Raw genomic sequence first — 11,146 nt, forward strand, 5'->3', positions numbered from 1 at the left:
GAAGAATATGGCGTAGTTTCTCTGCTCCCGGGAAGTACTGGATGTTGAAGGGTATCCCATGTCTGTCTTCTGAGGAGGTCATTACAATTTTTTGCTGTGGCACATCGGAAGCATTGGTACAAAATGGGCTTTAAATAACAGTTATATACTGGGCTTTTTCATACTCAGTCCGTGGAATTTAATTCTGCTGCAACAAAATCTGTGTTGTTAATGTACATCAGTCTTGTAGGCATTTGGACGATAGCAACTGTCACATCAACAGGAAAAATCTGTTGCTTTTTAAATTTCTTCTAACAGGAATTTTCCAAAAGGGCATTTGAGTGGTGTCCATTCATCTGTTGTCATAGTGTCTGCATGATTTCGTCAATATACCATGCCTTGGGGGATCCTGGGAAAAATTTAATGTCCTGACCAATCAAACAGGCTATTTTCAGCCTTGGACAATTTCCTGAATATTGGCAGACAAAGAGACACAGTGGCTCAGTGGTTTGCACTGCTGCCTCACAGCGCCAGGTGCCTGGGTTTGATTCCACCCTCAGGCAACTGTCTCTGCAGTTTGCACAATCTCCCCGTGTCTGCGTGGGTTTCCTGTGTGTTCTCCAGTTTCGTCCAACAGTCCAAAAATGTGCAGGATAGGCTGTGCTAAATTGCCCGTAGTGTTCAGGGATGTGTAGATTAAGTGGGTTTATAGGGGAATGGGTGTGGTTGGGATGCTGCATGGGTTGGTGAGGACTTGTTGGGCTGAAGGGCCTGTTTCCACACTGTAGGGATTCTATGAAAAAGGGAGGTCACCTGACCCCCTTCAGTACGTCAAGTTACAGAACATTCTCCATCAATAAACAGAAATTGCTGGAGAAACTCAGCAGGTTTGACAGCATCTGTGGAGAAAAGGCAGAGCATGTTTCCCTTCTTCTGAACAGATTCTGAAGCAATTTCTGTTTTACTATTTTTGGAGCCTTCCTCCCTTTAAGGAGAACAATCCCAATACCTGCAATCTGTCCTCATAACTGAAATATCTAAGTCCTGGAACTATTTTTGTGAAGCACGTTAACTGCATCTGCACTCTTTCCAGTACATTCATGTCCTTCCTGTAATGTGAAGCCGAGAACTGTACATAATCAGATGTTAGGGGGAATGGCAGATAAAAGGAGGTATGTGGCTGATCAGCTGTGACCTCATCAAATAACAGAACAGGCTTAAGAGGCTACATTGCTTATTCTGTTCCTACATTCCTATCAGAAAAAAATGGCCAAAAATAAGGGCAATTGCTTACTCTTACCACAACAAAAACCATTTTGTTACTTTTATTAAGGGTTACCAAGATACAGAAATTCTGCATAGACATATTCCATCATAGCAGCTTTTATATCTGTACCTGAAACCAAATATCTTGGTGCAAGTGACCTCGCAAAAGTTCTTGTGTTGACGAGGAATAGCATTTAATTAGAATGGTGTGAGCAGACATCTATACCTTAGGGGTACATTCATGGCTGCCTTCTGCTCCAGAAATGAAGCTATATCGCACTTGCAACTATATAACAAGTTTCTAGATCACCGAAAAGCCCAAACAGCTACACATTTAATTAAATATTTTTGAAATGATGTCAAGTAGGAAAGGTGACAGCAATTTGTCCAAAGCAAGATACCACAATATGCAAATAACCAGGTCACCTGTTGTATTGAAGCTGATGTTTCGGGCCTAGACCCTTCATCAGAGAGGGGGATGGGGTGAGGGTTCTGGAATAAATAGGGAGAGAGGGGGAGGCGGACTGAAGATGGAGAGAAAAGAAGATAGGTGGAGAGGAGAGTATAGGTGGGGAGGTAGGGAGGGGATAGGTCAGTCCAGGGAAGACGGACAGGTCAAGGAGGTGGGATGAGGTTAGTAGGTAGATGGGGGTGCGGCTTGGGGTGGGAGGAAGGGATGGGTGAGAGGAAGAACAGGTTAGGGAGGCAGAGACAGGTTGGACTGGTTTTTGGATGCAGTGGGTGGAGGGGAAGAGCTGGGCTGGTTGTGTGGTGCAGTGGGGGGAGGGGACGAACTGGGCTGGTTTAGGGATGCAGTTGGGGAAGGGGAGATTTTGAAACTGGTGAAGTCCACATTGATACCATTAGGCTGCAGGGTTCCCAGGCGGAATATGAGTTGCTGTTCCTGCAACCTATGGGTGGCATCATTGTGGCACTGCAGGAGGCCCATGATGGACATGTCATCTAAAGAATGGGAGGGGGAGTGGAAATGGTTTGCGACTGGGAGGTGCAGTTGTTTGTTGCGAACTGAGCGGAGGTGTTCTGCAAAGCGGTCTCCAAGCCTCCGCTTGGTTTCCCCAATGTAGAGGAAGCCACACCTGGTACAGTGGATGCAGTATACCACATTGGCAGATGTGCAGGTGAACCTCTGCTTAATGTGGAATGTCATCTTGGGGCCTGGGATAGGGGTGAGGGAGGAGGTGTGGGGGCAAGTGTAGCATTTCCTGCGGTTGCAGGGGAAGGTGCCGGATGTGGTGGGGTTGGAGACCGCTTTGCAGAACACCTCCGCTCAGTTCGCAACAAACAACTGCACCTCCCAGTCGGAAACCATTTCCACTCCCCCTCCCATTCTTTAGATGACATGTCCATCACGGGCCTCCTGCAGTGCCACAATGATGCCATCCGAAGGTTGCAGGAACAGCAACTCATATTCCGCCTGGGAACCCTGCAGCCTAATGGTATCAATGTGGACTTCACCAGTTTCAAAATCTCCCCTTCCCCAACTGCATCCCTAAACCAGCCCAGTTCGTCCCCTCCCCCCACTGCACCACACAACCAGCCCAGCTCTTCCCCTCCACCCACTGCATCCCAAAACCAGTCCAACCTGTCTCTGCCTCCCTAACCTATTCTTCCTCTCACCCATCCCTTCCTCCCACCCCAAGCCGCACCCCCATCTACCTACTAACCTCATCCCACCTCCTTGACCTGTCCGTCTTACCTGGACTGACTTATCCCCTCCCTACCTCCCCACCTATACTCTCTCCACCTATCTTCTTTTCTCTCCATCTTTGGTCCGCCTCCCCCTCTCTCCCTATTTTTTCCAGAACCCTCACCCCATCCCCCTCTCTGATGAAGGGTCTAGGCCCGAAACGTCAGCTTTTGTGCTCCTGAGATGCTGCTTGGCCTGCTGTGTTCATCCAGCCTCACATTTTATTATCTTGGATTCGCCAGCATCTGCAGTTCCCATTATCACCTGTTGTATTGGTTGGCAAAAAAGAGTTAGTCACTGTACCTAGAATGTTTCCAAACTTTTCAAAATCGCCTTGGAATCTGTTACCTAAACTGGGGAAGGCAAAATGGGTGGCTTAGCTCAGCATTTTGTCCTTGAAACTATAGCATTCTCTTTGAGCTGCACTATGGTATCAGCCCACATCATATTATCAATTGTTTGAATTGGGACTTAATTCCACGATTCAAAGGTCAGAGTTCCATAAATGGTCTAAATTTGGCTTCGGGGAACAGCCAGGAACATAAATTGTGGCAGAATTTTCAAGCTTCTTTTTGTTTTTATTGACGGTCTCACTGACGAGGAATTGGGATCTCTGGGTGGCTACATAACCCTCTTCTACCAAAAGAAGATAGTTCCAAGGCTTTGCTACTTTCAAGTCTCACTGCTGTTTGCTATTTTGGTTCTGCCTAACATTAAATATGGAGCTTGTTGCAGAGTTTTCAATATGAGTCAAAAAGGCTTAGGTCACTGAAAAGCTGTTTGAGGGTCACAGGAAATTAGAGAAGGAGACAGAGAAAGACCCAAACAGCATCCAAGCAGAAAATAACTGTTAAGCTGTACTGCTGAGGAGGTGTAAAAAGTAAAATACTGATGCTGGATGCTGGAAGCTGGAAATTTGAAACAGACACAGAACGTGCTGGAGAAACTTGGCGAGTCTGGTGCATTTCTAGAGAGAAGAAGACTGATCACGACTGGTGGAGGAATGAAATCAGAAAGAAATTGATGTATCTTTCCAAACTTTATTTTAATAAGATCTTCAGTCTGAATGAACACAAGATCTTGCTTTGCTCTAATTTGTATCTGTGAATTATGCAGCAAATAAGCTTTACACCAACACATAAAAAGTAAATGCTAGGTGTGCTAGAATAAGAAGGGACACATTATGTTGATCCTTCAGAAATAGTTTGTTTTTTCTTGAGGACTCAAAAGAAACACTGAAATCTGTTTATTATATTATGGCAAATTTTTTTGCCCAGTTTCATTTCTATTTCTTCCATTGTTATACAGGAATTTGCTAGTGAATCTTTCAATGTTTTCAATTAGAAAAAAATTAAGTGTAAATAAAGGCATTTAACAATTTTTGGAAGTTTTTAGTGATATTTATTTTCCATAGTTGCAAACATTTTATGTTATACTTATAAATTCCTGCTATTCAATCCCAGGAGGCAACCTGCAATCCATGTTTAAATTGTAATTATGGTTGCTACTTGCACTCATAGTGATAATATTTTAATGAAAACTAAGAGTGACTGAATTGTCAAGTCCTCATAAGCATATAAGAGTCTGCTGAGCTCCAGCACTTTTCTGCTGCATGTGTATTGTTGAATCAGAGAATGATTGGGCCTACTTTTAATATAACAAATAAAACTAATTTCTGTTGCCTCACCAGACATGAATAGCAAGAGTCCTCAGTATAATATGCATCTTGGTTTGAGCTGCATTTGAAATTCCTTCCAAATTTGTACATGCATCGTTTAGCACACATTTTATTCTCCTTCTCTAGTATTACAGTTCTATCTACCCCAGTGCTGTCAGACATCAACAATAAATCAATTGCAATCTTATTTTCCAAAACATGCAGCAATTTGCAATCCCGGATATCAATTGAAATCTTACAAGTCAATCAATCAACCACAGAAAGGACATTGTAATATATTCTTGTGTACCAGGGTGCCATATACTTATGAGGCTTTCGGGAAAGGGCCAATGATTTATTCCATCTATGTGAAATGGGGGTAAAGGAAGACTTGAAACACATGTTCAGATTAAATGGGGTAGAAAAGGGTCACAGGAAGGGCAAAACTGTAATGCTCACTTTGTTGAAGGAATTTAAAACTATAAATAAACATTCTGCCTTGACTGCAAACCGTTGTACAGCCACAATATAAACAGCTGGAACCCCAGCACAAAGGAAGAAGGAGAGAAATGCAGTGAGAAATAGAGAAATACTTTAAGTTTTTGATAGGATAGGAGATGGAAAAAAAATAAGAACTGAAAGTCAGTTTGTGACTGGAAAGTTGGATTGGAAATAGTGTAATCGAAGGGAGATAGCTGATAGAAGTTAAAAGGAGAAAAGAAGAGAATTGAATGAAAATGTAGAAGATATTCATTAAAATAGAGTAGATAGGTTTTCCAAAAGTTGAAAAAATGAATTAAAAAGAAAGATGACAACACTAAAAGGTAAAATTGCACTCCTTTACCCTGAATTACCAGCTGCAACTTGCAACTGCAAACAGGGTATGCTTGACCTTGTCTCAGTCTCTGCCCAATACATCCTGTGATCTGGACAAGAGATCAGTGATGTAACCTTCCTCAAATCTCTCAATTAATGTTATTCAGTAATCCCTTCCTGTTGTGAAATAGTTGAATATACACTCATCAGCTTCATGACATGACATCCTAGCTTTATCTGTAAATTTTATTAATGGATTGTAGTAAACACAAACAGGGCCACTAATTGCATCTTGTTGCACTGGGTGATCTAGCAGTTGGTTAATGGCAATACTACTAGAGAATAGAAAAATGGGCTGAAATTAAAGCAATGATGTTGTTCCATGTAACGGCACAAGAAGATTATTTGCATTCTCAGATCACGACTGTGGGCATCACAAACAGAATGTTCTTCATATGAGTATTGCCCAGCAAAAATGAAAGGTTCATTAATACCCTTCTCATCTCACGTGCAATTCATAGCCTTTACACATCTGTGGTAACCTAACATCATTTCTGTATCACTGATTGTAATAAATAATTCTGAAATAACTGCACAGAGGCCGGTATGCCATCACCAAGTCACCTTTTATTTACTTGTGTGCAGGACACTGGCAGTGGCCAGGCAGCTTGGAGTCAGTCTCTGCATTGAGGGGAACCTGAACCCCCTGTTTATATCTAGGAGCAAATTGCTGAGGATGTCGGAATCTGTACTGAAAATAAGAAATATTGGAGATCACGAGGGGTCAGACAGCATCCATGGAGAGAGCAAGCTAACATTTCGAGTCTAGATGAACCTTCATCAGAACAGATTAGAGTTTTGTTGAAGAGTGATATAGATTCTCTGTCTCTCGGTCTCCATGGATGCTGACTGACCTGCTCTGACTTTCAGCATTGGTTGTTTTCACCCCTGTTTATATCTGTCAGCCAGCCCAGGTTAACAATCCCAACAAAGGATCACATAGTCAATAAGACCCAATAGGTTTCAATTATTAATAATTCCAACATATTTTGATCATTCCTTAAACCCACCAGTAAACACCACACACCATGCTTATGTATTTATCCCAATGCAACAAAGACCCAGCATTACCACTAGTAAATAAGTTAATCACTTCTGTGAAGGTGTAAAGAAATGTAAGAGGATGAAAAGATTATGTTTTTGTTTATTAAAAAACTTTCCAAATGTAGACCTAATTTCACTGCAATTATGTTATCATGAGATATCAGTTGGGCAGCTATACCTTCATTATGTTTCTTTATGTGCAAGTTTATTCAACATAATGAGACCAAGACTTAGAGCAGTTTTAGTTGATAAAAAAAGCAAAACCTCAGGTTAACTGATTGTTTTATATAAGCATTTAATACAAAACTTTACACACTTTTCTATTACTCACCCTTACTTGACTAAGAGAATAGAGGTTTCCATTTGGTCAGCAATATAGTTAAAAAAGACGTTGTTTGGCAGCACGGTGGCTCAGTGATTAGCACTGCTGCCTCACAGCACCAGGGACCCGAGTTTGATTCCACCCTAGGGTAACTGTGTGGTAGCGAGTTTTGAGAAGATTTGTAGCTCAGGTTGAAGTTCTGGATGTGAGTTTGCTCGCTGAGCTGGAAGGTTCATTTTCAGACGTTTCGTCACCATTCTAGGTAACATCATCAGTGAGCCTCCGACGAAGTGCTGGTGTTATGGCCCACTTTCTATTCATCTGGTTAGGCTTCCTTGGGTTGGTGATGTCATTTCCTGTTCTTTTTCCCAGGGGATGGTAGATTGGCTCCAAATCAATGTGCTTGTTGATGGAGTTCCGGTTGGAATGCCATGCTTCTAGGAATTCTCGTGCATGTCTCTCTTTGGCTTGTCCTAGGATGGATGTGTTGTCCCAATCAAAGAAAGCTAGCCACCAGGATACGTGAACATCAACTAGCCACAAAACGACATGACCCACTATCACTCGTATCCTTACATACAGATAAGGAAAGATACCACTTTGATTGGAACAACACATCCATCCTAGGAAAAGCCAAACAGAGACATGCACGAGAATTCCTAGAAGCATGGCATTCCAACTGGAACTCCATCAACAAACACATTGGCTCCAAATCAATCTACCATCCCCTGAGAAAAAGAACAGGAAATGACATCACCAACGCAGGAACTGACATCACCAACCCAAGGAAATCTAACCAGATAAATAGAAAGCAGGACATAACACCAGCGCTTTGCTGGAGGCTCACTGATGATGTTACCTAGAATCGTGACGAAACGTCTGAAAATGAACCTTCCAGCTCAGCAAGCAAACTCACATCCATAACTGTGTGGTGTTTGCACATTTTCCCTGCGTCTGTGTGGATTTCCTCCGGGTGCTCTGGTTTCCTCCCACAATCCAATGATGTGTAGTCTAGGTGGATTGGCCATGCTAAATTGCCCATAGTGTTCAGGGATATGTAGATTAGATGGGTTATAGTGGGATGGGTCTGGGTGGGATGCTTTCGGGGTTGGTGTGGACTTGTTGGGCCAAAGGGCCTGTTCCCACACTGTAGGGATTCTATGATTAAAGCTGCATTTGTCTGAGTACAGCAGATGCCATCTGGCAGCGGCAAATGGGCCCAGCAGCACAGACTGGGAATGGTGGCGTCAGAAGCAAGTTTGCATTCCTGGTGGCATCTGCATCTGCTGCAGATTCATGGAGGTGGCGGTCGAGGTGAATTTGGGCCCATATGAGACTTGGCGGCATCAGCAGTGGCTGTATCAGTGACGTGGGCCTAAAGCAGACTTATGGCAGCAGTGGAGTTGAGTGTTGGCTGGTGTGGTACTTGGCAGCATAGGTGGCATCTGTATTGGCAAGTTCCATCAAAAACTCATTGTGATTAAGGTGTTGATGGAGGTGAGTTGGCGCTGAACAGTAGTGACTTCCCTTCCAACGGCTTGGCAAAGGAGAATCATGCCTGGCTGCCAGGCCCATGGTGGAGCACACTTAAAAAGAAAGACCATAATGTTGAACACTATTTCTTCAATTATCTGCCTTTATATTCTTTGTTTTGGTGTATTTTTCTGTGTTTTAAGATGGTGCTGGAGAGTGACACCACTGTACAGCACTTTTCACTGTATTTTACAACAAAACAGAAGCAACAATGAATATGTCAAATCAAATCAAATCAAGGAGCCCCAAGAAAACTGGAATCAATGGGAATCGAGAAAAACTCTCCATTGGTCGCAATCATACACGGTACGAAGGAAGATGGTTGTGTTTGTAGGAGGTCAGTCATCTCAGTTTGAGGACATTTCTGCAGAAGTTCTTAAAAGTAGTGTCCTCTGTCCAACCAGCTGCTTCATCAATGACTTTCTTTCCACAGGAACAGGAATTAGGAGCGGGAAGAAGCAATTCAGCCCTTTGAGCCCGCTCTGCCATTAAACATGATCATGGCTGATCTTATCCTGGTCTGTCAGAATTGGGGGTGCTTGCTGATGATTATTAACACTTCAGACCTGACACTCAGTAGCAGCAATGTAACATTTATAAGATGAACTGCAGAAATTCACTAAGGCTCCTTGCAAACCAATGACCACCAGTTATTTGGAAAAAAACCTCTGGTCCTTCACCAACACTGCATCAACATCCTGAAACTCTGTCCCGAATGGGATTTTGGGTGTACCTACACCAAATGGACTGAGGACAACCAGAGGTCAGCATGGCTAGTGATACCCAGATCCCATGAATTAATTTGGAAAAAAATTAATCTGGGCTTCATAAGGAAGGTTTGAACATCCTTACCCCTTTCCACACTGATCCATGTATCTGAGTGCCAGTAGGCATCATGTTTACTAGTCAGATGCTAATTTCTGACAATTTTAGAATTAAAACCTTCTAGCCCTCATGTTGTTGATGTCAGGACAGTGTGTTGCCTACTGTCTAATCTTGCACAATTCTCACTTCAAATTAATTTCAAGTCTAGTGAGTTTGAAAGTCAGCATTAGCTCACACAAATCCATATTGCATTCAGTTTGGTTCAGGTGAGAAAGTATTTTGGGAAGATAATGACACTATTGTGGAACTTTTGGTGAACCAAAAATTTGTCAATCTTCCTTATGTTTATCTGACTGATTCGTGACTTGATGAGCATGCAATATGACAGCTCAGAGTTAGTTATGAAACTGATAGAAGTGTGGGCGAAATTAAACTGTCTGTGAAGCTAGCTGTGACAATAGATGTTGTTATCAAGTGGCCGTACAGATGAGGAAGAGAAAAGGGCTTACAACAAATCTTTGATGAACTGTGGAATCATGCATTTGGAAGCCATTGCTGGAATTTCATTGGTTACATTGGGACAAGTAGGAGTGGAACAATGGAGCCCAGTGGAGATGGTGGAGGAAGGCAGCATAGGAGAGGTGAAGAAGTAATAAATCAGTGCAATCTGGAAGGATATTTGTGTTTTGTAGCTTTTATGTAATAAAATCTGAACAACATCTAGAGATTTCAGCTGCTTACTTCAGCTCTTTCACTGCCATGCCTGGAGGCAGGGACTATTTAAATTTTTGAACCTTTTCTTTGTCCATGATGATTAATGTATGTAGGCACCTACTTCACTGTATTTTGAATTTTAAATTGTCCATCTTCTTAATTTTTACAGATTTTGCATCTTTTCTGCTTGCATGCTCTCTTTGGCAACACATATTCTAAAATTGAAATAATACAGAGAAGATTTTCATGGCCTCTGCACAAGGATGACACACAATTTTATGAGTACTTATCCTTTTTCTCACTCAACAGCGGTGATTCAGAGTACGGTTCATCCTAATGCTGCCTGACTCGAGGCCACCATGCCTCAAATGATTGTAGAAATCAATGATTCAAGCTAACAGCAGGAAGAAAAGGTAAAGAATCTGTGAAAATTAGGAAGCATATTTTTCGTGGCTTTGGTCAATGTGATCTCAATTTGTGGGTAGGATGGCATCATGTGAGAGAGTGTATTGGAAGTTGAAGATATATTCAAGGTATTTGAACACAAAGGTGAAGTGAATTGTTGTCAGTCTTGATAAAGACCAATTTTCTGGATTATAGTATAAAAATTAGGGTAGCAAAGTAAATTGGACAGCTTGTTCAAAGAGTCAACATAGGCATAACTGGTTAACCAATCTTCTTCTGCGCTGTATGTCTCTATGCAGGTATATGTAGAAGAAGGAGTAGTGAAGTTTTGCAGCAACAGGTGATGAAGATTAAGCCCTGTACGCTTCATGCCAACTTATGTTCCGTGCAATCTCTTGAGCCTTTATAGCACCTGTGCCAAATTAATGATAATTTATGCCAGCCCTATCCCCAACCCACCCTTTCCCTTACACCTACTATGCCAAGCTACCCAGCATCAATTATGGAAGACTTCAGGACTGACACTGACATTAAATAGTATAAGACGCTACATGTTGACTGCAGACTTCGCTCTATTGAAATAAACACTTTCATTCAGGCCCATTTGGTACATTACATTCCTTCCTTATTAGGCCATATTTTTTAAAGAGTGACAATTTAGTGCAGATAAAGAGTGCAGCTTTTCTGACAGCAGATTCTAAAGAAGGCACAGTTAATGAGCCAGAAACATATTCACATTCTGACAGATGCTTTATAATGTAGGACAGTTAGGGTAGGCAAACCATGCTCCCCTTATCACATTAGTTAGTGTTGTATT

The 11,146-nt window shown here is 42.1% G+C and overlaps 1 non-coding gene across 1 annotated transcript; it reads left to right on the top strand.

Annotated features, from left to right (window-relative positions):
• The first annotated feature begins 10,115 nt into the window (after positions 1–10,115).
• LOC125451363 (U6 spliceosomal RNA) lies at positions 10,116–10,222 on the top strand. Its single transcript, XR_007247279.1, has one exon. It is a non-coding gene; the product is annotated as a U6 spliceosomal RNA (small nuclear RNA).
• The last annotated feature ends 924 nt before the right edge of the window (positions 10,223–11,146 follow it).

This window comes from Stegostoma tigrinum, chromosome 3, assembly GCF_030684315.1.
Source record: "Stegostoma tigrinum isolate sSteTig4 chromosome 3, sSteTig4.hap1, whole genome shotgun sequence".
NCBI classification, from domain to species: Eukaryota; Metazoa; Chordata; class Chondrichthyes; order Orectolobiformes; family Stegostomatidae; genus Stegostoma; species Stegostoma tigrinum.